Source organism: Azolla caroliniana, unplaced genomic scaffold (assembly GCF_043228905.1).
Source record: "Azolla caroliniana isolate FFs.n. ecotype wild unplaced genomic scaffold, voAzoCaro1.0.p SCAF_7, whole genome shotgun sequence".
NCBI lineage: Eukaryota > Viridiplantae > Streptophyta > Polypodiopsida > Salviniales > Salviniaceae > Azolla > Azolla caroliniana.
Window position 1 is genome coordinate 8,105,509 of NW_028230442.1, and position 14,829 is coordinate 8,120,337.

The 14,829-nt window shown below is 47.4% G+C and overlaps 1 non-coding gene across 1 annotated transcript; it reads right to left on the reverse strand.

Annotated features, from left to right (window-relative positions):
• Positions 1 to 14,350: 14,350 nt before the first annotated feature.
• LOC147861797 (signal recognition particle RNA) lies at positions 14,351 to 14,600 on the reverse strand. The gene has a single exon (XR_015530072.1).
• Positions 14,601 to 14,829: the final 229 nt, after the last annotated feature.

Sequence of the window (14,829 nt, forward strand, 5' to 3'; positions counted from 1 at the left end):
GAAGAATCCCCTAGCTTTATCAGAGTCAAGTTCTCCCCGATCCGCAATCACTTGTCCTACGCACCCGTACCTACAAAACACTTCTTCCAAAAGGAATTGGCATACCATAGAACATGTTTTCCTCCGTAGCACCCGACCTTCTACTTGGTTTGTGAGATCTTCCCGAGCTAACACTAAGTACTTCTTTTGTCCGATCCCGGTTGGCATGGCTACAATGTCGACCATCCATTTGAAGTTGATTGTCGGTGAGAATGTCGGATGTAACTCATCTCGGTGTCAAACTCTGGAGTAGATTTGACACTTCTCGCAGCTTTCCATGAACTCCGAGACATCTTTGTACATATTCTTCCACCAATATCTTTGCTTGATCTTCCCAAATGTTGCCCATGTTCCCCGATGTCCAGCCCAATCAGATTCATGAAATTCGGACATTACCTGGTTTCATTGCTCTTTTGTCCTGACTACTCGAAGTGGTATGCCACCCGGTCTTTTCGGCTCCCTCCATAAAAACCCATTTTTCAAGAAGAACTTTCGGACTTGCCGTTTCTTACTTCGGACCTCGGCTCTCTTCTCTTTATTGTCCGATGATTCCTCGATTTCTTGTAGCATTTTCCCGATCAACAAGCTTTCTCCCTCATATTCTTCTTCCCGGAATTCTTGGATTACGTCCACCCGGCATATGTGCTCCGAAGCAAAGTAGTCTTCGGAAACTTCTTCATTATCGGATTCAGTTATGTCATCTCCGAACCGCGCCCTTGATAGCATATCCGCTACAATGTTGTCTTTTCCGGAGATGTGTCTTACCTCCGGATTAAGTGACTTAACATATGCAATCCATCTTAGCATAGCCACATCCGGTATCGTGCAACACCGCATCATCCCGAGTATCGGAAGACAATCCGTTTCGATCACTACTTCGGCTCCGATCAAATAATCTCGATCTGATTTGATTGCCGACACGACTCCCCATAATTCTCTTTTAACTTGTGCATATCCGTGTTGCCTTTCGTTGAGAACCTTTGCTCCGAATCAGATCGGATATCGCGAACCTTCCGGATCGGCTTGATTGATGACCCATCCGATTCCAGTTGGACTTGTGTCAACCGTTACTATGATCGGTTGGTCATAGTTCGGCTTCTTTAGTGCTTCTGCCCTCCGTAGTGATTTCTTGAGCTTCTTCACGGCTTTGGTATGCTCCAGTTTCCATTCAAACTTCTTACCCTTCCGCAACAAGTGATAGAGTGGGTCCCCTATATGTGCATAGTGCGGAATCCATATGTGGTAGAATGCACATGCTCCAAGAAACCTTCGAACTTCGGATTGTGACTCGCATACTTCTTTCATAGCTTGAATCACATCGATCTTGGTTGGTGACGGTCTTCGGCCGTAGGGCCCACATAGATGTCCGACTACCAATATTTCTTCTTGTCCGAATGCCGATTTCTCTCCGGAAAGTGGTAGATGCACATCTTCTAACTTCCGTAACACTTTCTCACAATCACGGATATGATTGACTACAAACCTTCGGCATCCCCGTTCATCCATAGCTTCCTCTTTTTCTTCCACCGCACACCCTTTCATCGGAATATCATCTAGGAACGGCATCGTTATCTCCGGTATGCAATCCCAGAGCACCTTGTTCATCGCATTCATCATATGTGCAACTGAGTTCGTCGCGCCTTGTGGTAGCGTACACATCCGGACTAATCCTATCGGTGTTCGCATGGTAGTGATGTCTCGGCTCTCCACAGCTAGTTGGAAATGGTCATATCCGGAATATAGGTCTCCGATGGAGTATATCGCGCGACCGGCAAATGCTTCTGCAAATTCTTCTACTATCGGACCGACTCCGGAGTTCCGGATCGTGACCTTGTTCACCGGTTGCAAATCTTGAATAAATCGGAGTGACCCATTCTTCTTCGGAACCGTAAACCATCGATTTGAGTACGGAGCATTTCATGGCTCTAGAATCCCCATTGCCACCTTCTCCTTAAGCAAGTCGATGATTTTCGGAATATGCACCCGTGGCACCGGAATCGGCTTCAGGTTCCACGGCACATGGTCAATCGTGAAGATCACCATCGGCTCCACTATCTTCAGGTCAACACATCTTATTTCTTTCGATGTAAATGCAAATGCTCTCCCATGTCGCTCTAGCATCCCACTAAATCGTTCTTCTTCATTCTTTAATAGGAACCCACCTCCACCGATCAGAAGTTTCTTCCGGGTCTCATCCGTGAAGGCATGTCCGATATCCATGGACTTCCGAAGTGTCGGATCCCCCGAGACTTCTTTCCTCCTTTGTTCGCTATCTGCGGGTAACGGTCCCGCGGCCGGTTTCACTTTCTTCTCCACGGTCTTGTATTTCGTACTTACCATTGCTTCTTCTTTGCAGAGCGCATCCGGCCCCATTTTCACAATGATCTCGTACATCTCAACCGACTCCACCAGAATTACCCAGTTTCCCTGGCTTGTATCTTCCGCGAGCTCTTCAAGCCGTTGTAGTGTGCTCCCATAGAACACTTCTTCGACTATTCCCATGATTTCTTCATCTTCATTTATTATTGATGCCGACCGTAACTTATCCTCCACCTTTCGGTATTCTTTCTTCATTCCTCCGGTTACGGCCGTGTACGTGGATGCCCCATCCGGACCGATTCGTACTTGTTTTGGACCGAGAAGTTTCTTCCTGTGTGGGGTATCAGGGCTTCTCGGACTATCACTTCCCCACTCCGCAACAATCCGCTCTAAAAATCCATTCTTGTTTGGAACAAGAGCTCTCTCTTGTTCCTTTCATGATTTGCCGGCACCGTTAGGAATTGGACGGATTTCCCTCCGTTTTGGCTCCGAATTCGCGCAAAAGCCGCACCGCTATCGAGCACCTTCGTCTCCATCCATGATGTCGTGATAAAAGGTTGCCCGAGGATCACGGAGTGTGAGACCTCGTCTTGTACGAAGAAATTTTGGTCGATCTCGACATCCCCGATCTTCACCGTCACATCCGGACAAGCCGCAAATAGATCTTCCGTTGCTTTAGTGGCCGCCCGGATCTTCCACCCATGATTCGTGTTAATAGGCCACTTACCCTTCCGATAGAATTCCTTGGACATCAAATTGATCTCCGGTCCGTAGGCTGCTTCTTGCTACTCCAAGATATTGTTCCGCTGCCGAGGGAGAAAACAAATCTGGAGGTTGATCTTCTATTGGCTTTGTAGTCGGCCCAATCGGCGTCGGTGTACCCCTCGAATCGTATTGGCATTGCAGTCTTGTAGAGGATGCCGCAATCCATTGTGCCGCTCACATATCGCAGAACTCACTTAGCGCAATCCAAGTGAGTATCACCCGGTGTTTGCATGAATTGGCTAAGGAGACCGATCGGATAACTGAGATCGGGTCGAGTGATCGTGAGGTAGAGGAGACTCCCGATGAGTTGCCGATACTGAGTCGGCTCACACGCTTTGGTGCCGGAGTTCGCATCTAGTTTGAGATTACGATCGAGCGGGGTTGCCACGGATTTGCACTCAGCCATCCCGAACTTGTATAACAAGTTGAGGATGTAGTGCCGTTGAGAGATCATGATTCCGGCCGGAGTCCGAATTACCTCGATGCCGAGGAAGTAGTGGAGCTCCTTCATGTCCATCATCTTGAACTTGTCGGAAAGGAGGGATTTGACCTTACTGATTTCGACGAGATGCTCACCTCCAATGACTAGGTCATCCACATATAAAATGATGACGATCGGATTTGCGGAATCGCTTCGTATGTAGAGGGAGTTGTCCGATTTTGACATACGGAAGCCGATTTGATGAAGATATTGCGTTATCTTCAAATGCCAAGCACGCGGTGCTTGCTTGAGGCCATAGAGTGGCTTCTTGAGTCGGCATACAGCTTTCGGATGGGTGCTCGAGTTGAAGCTGGGTGGTTGGATCATGTACACCTCCTCTTCTAATTCGCCTTGTAGAAAGGCGTTCTTGACGTCCATCTGATGGAGGTGCCACCCTTTCGCCGCGGCAATCGCAATTACGGTCCGCACCGTCGTCATCTTTGCCACCGGTGCAAAGGTTTCTTCGTAGTCGACGCCATGTGTCTGAGCGTATCCTTTCGCTACGAGTCGAGCTTTGTAGCGGTTGACGGAACCGTCCGCGTTGTACTTCACTTTGTAGATCCATCTGCATACGATCGCCTTTTTGTGGGAACGAGATCCCATGTCTCGTTCTTCCGTAGTGCCTGCATCTCCTCGGTCATTGCTTCGATCCATCGCGGGTCCTTCGCAGCTTCGGAAAAGGTTTCCGGCTCCCGTACTGTTGCTACCTTCATCATAAAGGCGTAATGGTGCGCCATATAATCATTGTAGCCGAATCGGCTTACGGGGTTCTTTTCCCGAGTGGATCGGCGGAGCTTTTCATTTGCAGAGATGAGGGCTTTCTTTGCTCCGATTGGTACCTTGAAACCGTCGAACTCACTGTCGAGTGAGTGAGTTGACTCATTGTCGGTGAAGCGATCGTCTTCGTATTCCGCCATTTTCGCCTTGCCTTTGTCCATCTTCGGGCTAGGCCGTGATGTGCTTTGATCGCTCAAAGGCTCTTGTGGTCCGCTCAGTCGGGTCGTGATCGTACTTTCTTCGAACATGCGCGTAAGATGATCTTCATCCTCTATCTCTTGTTCGGTGGATTCTGGGTCGAGCGGAGTCGGAGGCGAAGTTGTCTCTGGTGCGTACTAGGATGCGAACTCGTCAAAGACGACGTCTCGACTTACCCAAGATTTTCGAGTTGAGGGGTTGTAGCACTTGTACCCCTTTTGCTCCAGTGAGTATCCTACGAGGATACATTTCTCCGACTTCGGGTCGAGCTTTTCACACTTCTCATCGGGGATGTGCACGTACGCAATGGAGCTGAATATCCGAACATGTGATAGGTTCGGCTTCTTTCCAAAGAATCTTTCGTGCGGAGTGACCTCGTGCACGTCAGATGTTGTGCACCGGTTCATTAGGTAGACAGCCATATTTGCCGCTTCAGCCCAATATGACTTGGGCATATGCTTCTCGTTCATCATGGCCCGCGCTACTTCGAGGATGTGCCGATTTTTGCGCTCGGTTACTCCGTTTTGTTGCGGAGTGTGTCGGCAAGTGAATTCTCGCCGAATTCCTTCCTTTCAGAGATACGCCGTGAAATCATCCGAGAAATACTCCTTGCCGCCATCCGATCGAAGGCATCGTACATGTCGGCCCATGGCTTTCTCGACTTCATTCTTGAGCTTTTGGAAGTGTCCGAACACTTCGCTCTTTTGCCGCATCGGATAGATCCAAGTGTGCCTAGAAAAGTCGTCGATGAAGAGCACGTAATATCAGCATCCGCCGAATGTCGCCGTTTGGGCCAGTCCCCATACATCAGAATGAATTACGTCGAGTACGCCTTTGCTCACATTCCGCTCCTTCGGGAATGGGTGTTAGTGTTGCTTGCCGAATTGGCACGCTTTGCATACACCTTCAATCTCCTTCTCTTTGAATGTCGGGAGTCCGATAACGACTCCTTTCGATCTCATTGCTTTGAGTTTGTTGAGATTGATGTGGCCGATTCGCTTATGCCATAGCTCTATGTCGGAGTCGGCTTTCGTGCTTTTCGCGAACATGGCGGATTTCATTTCGTGCGAATCGAGAATGAACATCCAGCCCTCTCTTCTTCCGCGTGCGATGATCCGGCCTTCTTTTTCGATGAAGCACCCTTCTTGGTCGAATCGTACTTGCATCCCTTGCTCAACCATTTAGCTGACCGAGACCAAATTCTTTGTGATGGTGGGAACATGCAAGACATTTTTAATATATGTTTGCTTACCTCTTTCGTCGAACGGAACATTGCCGATGTGCCGAATCGGGTGCGTAGTGTCATCTCCGGTTTCGACATAACCGGGTCGCTCCGGCTCTCGAAGTTCGAGAAACCATTCTTTATGGGATGTCATATGGTTTCAGGCTCCGGAGTCTACAAACCATACTTCCTCCGGATTGAGGGCACTAGTTGAGGTAGAGGCCGACATAGAGTTTGCTCTATGTTTCATCATGAACATTCCGCCACGGTCGGAGTTCCATGCATACATTCCGCCACGATCTTTGTAGTCGGAGTTGTTCCCGTACATTCCGCCTTTGTAGTCGGAGTTGTTCCCGTACATTCCGCTATACTCTTCGTAGTCAGAATTGTGTGCGTAATTTGTGAGTTGTCGGCTTGTGGAAGTCGATTCACGCATCTTCTTTCGGCACTCTTCTTCGTGGTGGCCGAGCTTTCCACAATATCCGCATTCGGTTGCATTTTGACGGCTCGGGCCGGATTGGAAGCTCCCCCTTCTTGCGAAGGTTCCTCGTTGGCCTCCGTTTTGCAGCCGAAATTGGGAGTTGTTGTTGTAGGTCGGACCTCGTCCACCTTGTCCTTGGCCGAATCGGCCTCTCGCTCGTCCGCGTCCTCTTCCTCCATTAGAGTGCGTGTAGAGCATGTGGCCTTCCGACTCATTGCTCCTTGTACGCACGTGGTTTTCTTCGACCAATAGCATTGATTGGAGCTCGAAGAAGGATGGAGATTTCTCCCGTGCTAGAACGGCGGTTCGCATCGCGCCGAACCGTGGTGCGAGGCCGCCGAGGCATATTTGCACCATCTCATCATCATCTATACTTACGCTTATTGAGCTGAGCGAGTCGCAAAGCTCCTTGATCTTCAAGGTGTATGTCGTGATGGACATGTCCCTTTGTTGAATGTTGTTCAACTCTTGGCGGAGTTGAAGCTTCCTCGCGATCGTGTTGGCGGCGAAAATCTTTCGTAGATTTTCCCACGCTTCCTTCGGCATCTTGGCTTCACGAATGTAGCCGAGCATGTGATCATGAACACATGTCGCCAAGCAATACATCACGCGGCTTGCGGCTTGCTCCCATGTCACGTATCCAGGAGCCGCTTCGGCGGGTCGGTCTTCATGTGCTCCTTTGATGTAGCTCCAATAGCCTTGTCCGACAAGGTATTGGTGCATCTTGTACTCCTAAGATGCGAAGTTGTTTCGATCCAACTTCTCGGTAGGGAGAGCGCTCCCCATTTGAGTATTCATTATGTCGATTCTTCTTCTTTTTCTCTCTTCGAATGCGAGCTATGTAGCGAAGCTACGATAGCGATGAGCCAGTTCTTGGTCGTCAGCGTGGAGCACAACACACGATCACGATGAGGCGAATGGGCTAGATCGAGCTACCAAATCACTCTGATACCATGTAAAGAATCAAGAGATGGATTCTTGTGAAGCGGAATAGGTGTGAACTGTGTGTGTATGAGAGAGAGAGAGAGAGAGAGAGAGAGAAGGAGTAATACACAGAGAATACGCAAGGTAAAGTATATTTGCAAAGGAGAAAGACTCAACTCTATACAAGGTGGGAGGAGGGTGCTTTATGTAGTCACCCTCTCTCTTCATTAACTACAAAGCTCATGGAGCATGGGGAATGTGAAAGCTCATAAGTTATGTGTCATAGAATATGATTCTATGACTCATACTAAATGCTAGAATACACAGTGGTGACATAATGGTGACTCTTGACCGTTGGAGTGTCTCTTCACTCTCAAGGTGAGTTCACACACTAGACCAAGTTGAGCTTGATTCTCAACACAATCAATGCTAGCACCGGCTCTTTGATGTTACCGATTTGGACTGGAGTCTCCGTAGTTGCGCGTGCCCAGTGTGGCTTTGTGTAGTGAGAATTCGGTATTTCGTCCTCCAATTCGGTGTCATTCATTAGAACAGTATTTGCATTCACCCTGGGAGCGTTCTCCTCCGTACTTTGCCTTTTTCTCTTCACGAGATCCACAAGAAGATCGTGGAACTCCTTCGTTATTCCGAGTAATTCTCGAAGCGAAAAATCTACCCGGCTATCGAGGATTCTCTCCTCGAACACCTTTTTCAAGTCCGTTTGTTGTTCGATGTCCAAGGCGAGCTTGAATGCTGGAATCATCTTTTCTTTTCTTTTCCAGCTTTCCAGTGTCTTCGATGGACCGGCCTCCTCATCCGTGCGCCGTCGCTTCTCATCTACATACACTTCATGCAATTCGCATAAAGCAAACACGCTATTCTTATCGACGGGGCACTCCCCTCCCGTAGCTTCCCGAATGCCTTCTGCGGTGCTTCGGATCTCATTAGAGTCGGTTTTCTCGGTGTTTTCTAGCACTTCCGGCCAAAAAGACACCGTTGCTCCCGATGACTCCCCGACACGTATTCCCGTGGTTGTCGCGTAATTGTTCTTCGCCGCTATTTCCTCCTCTAGGACCTTCTTTATGCCGCCTTTTCGGAAGTTCGGTCGGAGCGACTTCCGAGAGTCCATCGAATGAGTCCGATTTCCCTCGTAGTAGATAAGATCCTGTCGTAGCGCTTCCTTGTGCTCGTCGCAATCCCTCCGATCATGTTCGGTGCTATCGCACCATATGCATCGACGATCCATATACTTGGAACTTGTGGGACGGTCATCCGACTTCTTCACCATCGCAATTTTTAGATTCTCCATCTCCTTCAGCAACTGCTCCACCGTAGTTGCGTCGATTCCCTTCTCAGTCGTAGCTTCCCGAGCCCGCGGTTGATGGTCTTCCAAACCGGATCTCGGTTTCGGAATCGGTTCCGAAACCCTCTTTTCTTCATTGGCAAGCCATTGCCCCCTCTTTGTATATCGCGCGACGATATCCCGCACGCTTTCCCATGTTTCGGTGAGGCCACTCTCGGTAGTCTTGTTCTCTAGAAGCACTCCAAGATCCTTCCGGTCTCGGACGTCTACGGCTCGTAAGAACATGATAACTTTGTCCGGTGCGAGGATAGCTTGATCTCTCGCAAACAACCTCCCGAACTGACTTTCGAATGCCGAAAACACATCGAGGACCTTCATACCCTTGTCCGGCGTTTCCACCCAATCCTCGAATCCTCTCCGCGTTGCCTTGGAGGAGTCCTCGATAGCGAACGTGGTCTTTAGCGCCTCTTCAAACGCTTCCCATGTCGGATTTTGTTGTCGTAGCCCGTGGATACTTGCTTGAAGCCCGTCGGTAGCCACCCGGTTGAAGGATGCCACTTGCAGTCCTTCCGAAATCCCACACCGTAGCATTTCTGCCTTGTAGTCCCGAAGATAGCGCAATACGTCCTTCCCGTTGAATTGCCCGATCCGTTGCACGAGCCGCTCTACTGTCGCCGCTATCTCCGACATCGCACGTTGTTCTTGAAGCATCCGCTCGAACATCATCATCATGTTGTTAGCCTCCGGTTGATTCTCCATCTCCTTGCCACCCGTGTTCACGTCGGGTTCACCACTTGTGTCGTGCCTTTCGGCTCCGGATCGTTGCGTGAGTCGGGTGGGAACCGCTGGGGTTTTGGACTAAGAGGAAAGAAATTTCTAAGTCAATTAAGAATATGAAATATATTGTAAGAAAGAAAAATATGAAAACTTCGTGAATCCCACGAGTATAGTGTATTAGTGAGTAATCAAATTAAGAGAGAATAGTTAGCAAATTCGTGAATCCCACAATTATCTTATATTAATCAACCCTTGTAAAATAATCAACAACCTCTATACATCTTTCTCTCTTCCTTATATAGTGTTGAAAGAGTCTCAGTTTATCACATGCAAGCATCATACTTTTTCTATCTTTAGTTTTCATGTACACTGCATGTGCATGATTAGCTTTATATCTCATCTTTTCTTTTTAACTCGAGTGTCTATGCATGAATAACTTTTGTACCATGCATGTCTAGAAATTTTACATGGAATAAAGTTTAGTATAACTTTAAAATTCATAATACCCTACTATAATGATAAGGCTTAACATTATTAACATGGAGGTGCAAGGTTCGAATCTTTCCCTATGCATGTTATATATATATTTTTTATACTTTCTTCTATTTACAAATACGTTGTCGTGCCTTTCGGCTCCGGATCGTTGCGTGAGTCGGGTGGGAACCGCCGAGGTTTTGGACTAGGAGGAGGAAGAATTTGAGGCTAATCTAGTTATGAATATGAATAGATTATAAGAAAGAGATATAGAAACTTGTGAATCCCACAAGTATAATTGTTTTAGTTTATCTAAATCGTAGTAATAAATTGAAATAATTTAGAATAGATTAGAGTAGATTGAGAAAAGAGATCAAACCTTGTGAATCCCACAAGTATTACATTAATCAATATTTATGTAAGAATATGAATTTAGATTGAAAGAGATAGATTATCTTAAACTTCGTGAATCCCACGAGTATATTTTATTGATTGTTGGTGTTTTAGGAAATATATCCAATTTCCCAAATATTTTTCACACTATTACATTGTGCTCCCCATCCTTATGTAGTGATGGGAGAGACTAAGCATAGCTACATGCTTTTTTTTTTTAATATGTTCATGCACACTAAATATGCATGTGATGCTTTTCTAATCCTTGCTTTTATTTGCTAAATATAGTGCTCATGCACGCTAGATGTGCACGAGTCACTTTTTAGTTGCTTGCGTTTTTTCTATAAAATATTCACACACTCTAAAAATGCACGATTTACCTTTTAATAAAGGTAGGTGCAAATAAAGCACTTATAGTTATTAAATCTATTTGTAGAACACTAAAGATAAGGTAGCATAATGGTAAAGTTGAGGTTTGGTTACGTGGAGGTACAGGGTTCGAATCCTGCCCTATGCACGTGATAAATATTTTGATATTCTTATTTTATTTATTTATATGTAATTAAATCATTTATATTATTTTTACTTTTTCACGTAGTGTACGAAATACACTACGACAACGTATCTTCATCCGGTGAGATACTCTCACCGGCCTTCTTCATCCGGCTCTTTCCGGTTCTGCTTCATCCAGTGCTTGATAGTTTTCTTTGTCCGGTTCTTACCGGGACCTCCTTACCAATCTCTTCGTCTGTTTCTCACCGACTCTCACCGGCCTTCTTCATCCGGATCTTGCCGGGTCTCCTTGCCGGTTTCGGTCCTTACCGGTTCTCACCGGGTACCATGTCCTATCCGAAGAGACCAAAAATGTAATTTTTCACGTAGTGTACGAATTACACTACGACAATGTCGAGCTTGTTATGGCTACGGTTTTGTTTGGCGGGGAATGGAAGCCGATGTTGCTTCCCGAGTTGGCAGGCTTCACATACTTGGGCCTTCCGCCCACTAAACTTCGGCAAACCGAAAACAACTTGTTTCGTTTGCAAGTCTTGAAGCCGCCAGTAATTGACGTGGCTAATCCGCTTGTGCCACAGGTCGATGTCCGATTCGACCTTCTGTCCTTTGGCGAACAAGGCGGTGCCAACGTCATTAGTGTCGAGGATGAACATCCTCCCATCTCTGCACCCTTGCGCGATAATCTGGCCCTCCTCCTCGATGAAGCACCTGAGGTGCGTAAACTGCACCTGCATTCCGTGGTCGACGATATGTCCGACCGACACCAGGTTCTTCGTGATAGTCGGAACGTGTAACACGTTCATCAGCTTCCCCCTCTGTCCGACGTGGCTCAGGGGAACTTCTTCGACATGCACGATTGGGTGAGGAATGTCGTCTCCGGTTTCTCCAACTCCCGGTTGTTCCGGTTTCTCCAAGAAGGAGAACCACTCTTTGTGGCTCGTCATGTGATTTGATGCACCAAAATCAACGTACCACACTTCCTCCGATTTGGAAGTGGTCTTCTTCATCGAGTTTGCCTCGTGCTTCTTACCGGGTCCGGATCCTTCGGTGTAGTGCGATCACTGCCATTTTCCTTTGTCGATATGTCCGGAACTAGATCCGGAGCCGGTCCTCTCCAACTTGACGCGCTTTTTCCAGCACTCACTCTCCCTGTGGCCTTTCTTGCCACAGTACCAGCATTCCGTGGCGGGTTTCCTCTCCAAACCGAAATTGCTGTCGGCACCATTTCGGGGTCCTCCTTCCTTGATCTCGTCGGTCGCCTCCATTGCGCACCGACTCACCTCGTCCTCCACGGGGCCTATCTCCCTCCATGTACAGCATCTTGTTGTCGGTGTACGTGCTCGTTGACGCACCCGCGTGATTCTCCTCTACCAGGAGCATCGACTGTAAGTCGAATAAGGAGTCGCATACGTCCTTGATCTTCGAGGTATAGTCAGCCACTGACAAATCGCGTTGTCGTAGGTTGCTCAACTCCTTTTGGAGCAGAAGCTTCCTGGTTGTGGTGCTCGCGGTGTAGATTTTCCCACGCACCCTTCGGCGTTTTTGCATCCCGAACGTAGCTTAATAGCTATTTGCCCACACAAGACGCGAAACAGTACAGTACTTTGCTCGCCGATTGTTCCCACGCCGGGAAGTCTTTGTGTGTCGATTCGGGTGTCGTGTCATTCGCTCCTTCGACATAGCTCCAGTAATCGTGCCCAAGCAGGTACTGGTGCATCTTGTAGGACCAAGATGCGTAGTTGGTTCTGTCGAGCTTCTCCGTTGGAAGTGAGCTAGCCATTCCTTTGTCCATCGGTTTTCTTGTTCTTCTTCGTTAGTTTTTCCTTCAAGCAATGTCAACTACAGAGATTCTCAACCCTCGCGCTCTGATACCATGAAAAGAATGGCGTGCGGAAGCAATATAGGAAACCGAACAACAGAAAACGCAGGTTTAATGGAAAGCTTAGGTTTGCACAGTATGCACGGGAGAGAGAGAGTAAAAAACCAAAACACTATTCAAAAATAATACTCAATCTGTGTATCGTGTGTGTTCAATGAACACTTTTATACAAGTCCTTTTCGGACTGACAGTACTTCAATGTTCATTAAGGAGCCCCTACACTAACTCCCAAATATATTCCTTGTGGAATATCTTTCTGATGGCCTCCCGGTTTCTGCACCAATCCGGCCTTCCTACGCACCGGTCTGCGTACCAATACTGATCCGGCCGATGTTGAGCTTGTCTCTCAACAGTTAGGAAATGTCCCTCCTATGGACAGTATACAGAAGATCCAAGTCAAGGACAAGACCAACTAGTCGGGCCAACTGGATGGTTGACGACAACACCGACCAGACAATCGATATAAGAGTCAGCTAGTCGAATTGACCAGTCGATTGATTGATTGATATTGTTATCAATATAATGATAGATAACATGTTTGGTTCTCCAGAAAATATTCATAAAAGAAGGATGAAGCTTCTTCACTTATGGAGGAAGGTGCCTCTCTTTGTAATGACAAACCAAAGACCTCAATGGAATTATCATCTTCCATGGACCCTTTCTTGATGTAAAATCAACACGTTAATGTATCATTTAAGGCTCAACAACCCTATATAAGTTGTTTTTGTACGTACAAGTTTAGGTGTACATAAATTACGTTGTAAGCCTACGAGCAAATAACTTTTACTTGTACTTTCTCGATGGTTTAATACTATTGAAGAAAATCTTTCAATGAAAAAAAAGTATAATGATAGTAGTATGGACTACATTTGTAAATAGCTCATACAATGTATAAGTATAAATACACATAGGGCAAAACATAGTTTGATGAAACAGTGTGTGGGCAGAACAGATAGAGTTGTTGTGAGCCTCTGTTGTATATAGAGTGTGTGACAGGGAAGAGAGACTACGTGAGCGAGGGGGAACGATGCCAAAGCTGAGTGAGCTTAGACGTCAAGAGCCCTGCATGGCTGTTACACTCTACATTGAATGAGCGTGTTGTAATCTTGTATACCCACTGTATAGTGAAGATCTGTTCTCCTGTGGTTCTCCCCGTTTAGGGTTTCTATGTAAAAACTGTGTACCTTGTTCATTTTGCTATTTTTTGTTTTCCACGGTACTTACTGTGTATTTCCGATTCGATCTTAATCTTCTGGAAAGAGGATCAAAACCTATCACAAACCATACTACACATAGAAGGGTGAATTGTATGAGATCGTCCTTGGTACACAAATTGGTTTAAGTCCCCCAATGGTCCTACTCAACATTCTTGGTTGTGACACCATTTTAGATGCCTACTCGAATTTAGAAAACCATTAAATTGATAATTTTAATGTTTTAAACCATGTCCATGTGACAAGGTTTTTGGGGTAATGGGAGAGGCTGAGAGTCATTCCCGTTGCCTACTCGAACATGTTTTAATTCATGTATCAAAAGGTTTTATTGGGTAAAGGAGGCTGCGGTGGACAGTGGCGGCTCTAAGAGGGATGGATGGTCAGTCCCTCCACCGCCGAGAGAGGGGGGTGATCGCCGGCCTGGGACGCAGTGCGGTGGTAGTCCCTCCACCGCCGAGAGGGGGGGGGGGGGGGGGGGGGGGGGGTCATGATGATCGCTGGCTGCGCGGTGGACAGTGCGCTCGCTATGAACAAAAAAGTTTTTGGAGGGAGGCTGCGGTGGACAGTGGCGGCTCTGAGAGGATGGTCAGCAGGGGCGCAAGGGCAGCGTGGTCCCTCCACCGCCGAGAGAGGGGGGTGATCGCTGCTCCGTCGCCGGCCTTACACGCGGTACCCCACCACTTCAAGGCGCCGGACGCCTCACCCTCCGGCGAGACGCCCACCGACACTCTCTGCTTGGAGCGGGCGCGCCCATTCAGATGCGCCGCCTGCCGGTCCTTAGCCCAGCGGAGCCATGCCTCCACACAGCCTCCAAATCCCCCCTTGTGAGGGTTACAGGTACAGAACCACCCGGGATGAAGTCTTCTCTCTTCCACTTACTCATATATCTGGCTCAATCTATGTGCCTTCCTTTGTATGTGGGATAAATTCTTTCATTCTCTTTTCTCGTATGGGTCTCACTCATCGCATACATGCATGCATACACATATGTGCATTAACATACTATGGGCTTAGCGTCGTCACGTACGTATATATGATGATTTTGTAAATCAAATTTGTTGGGGGGGGGG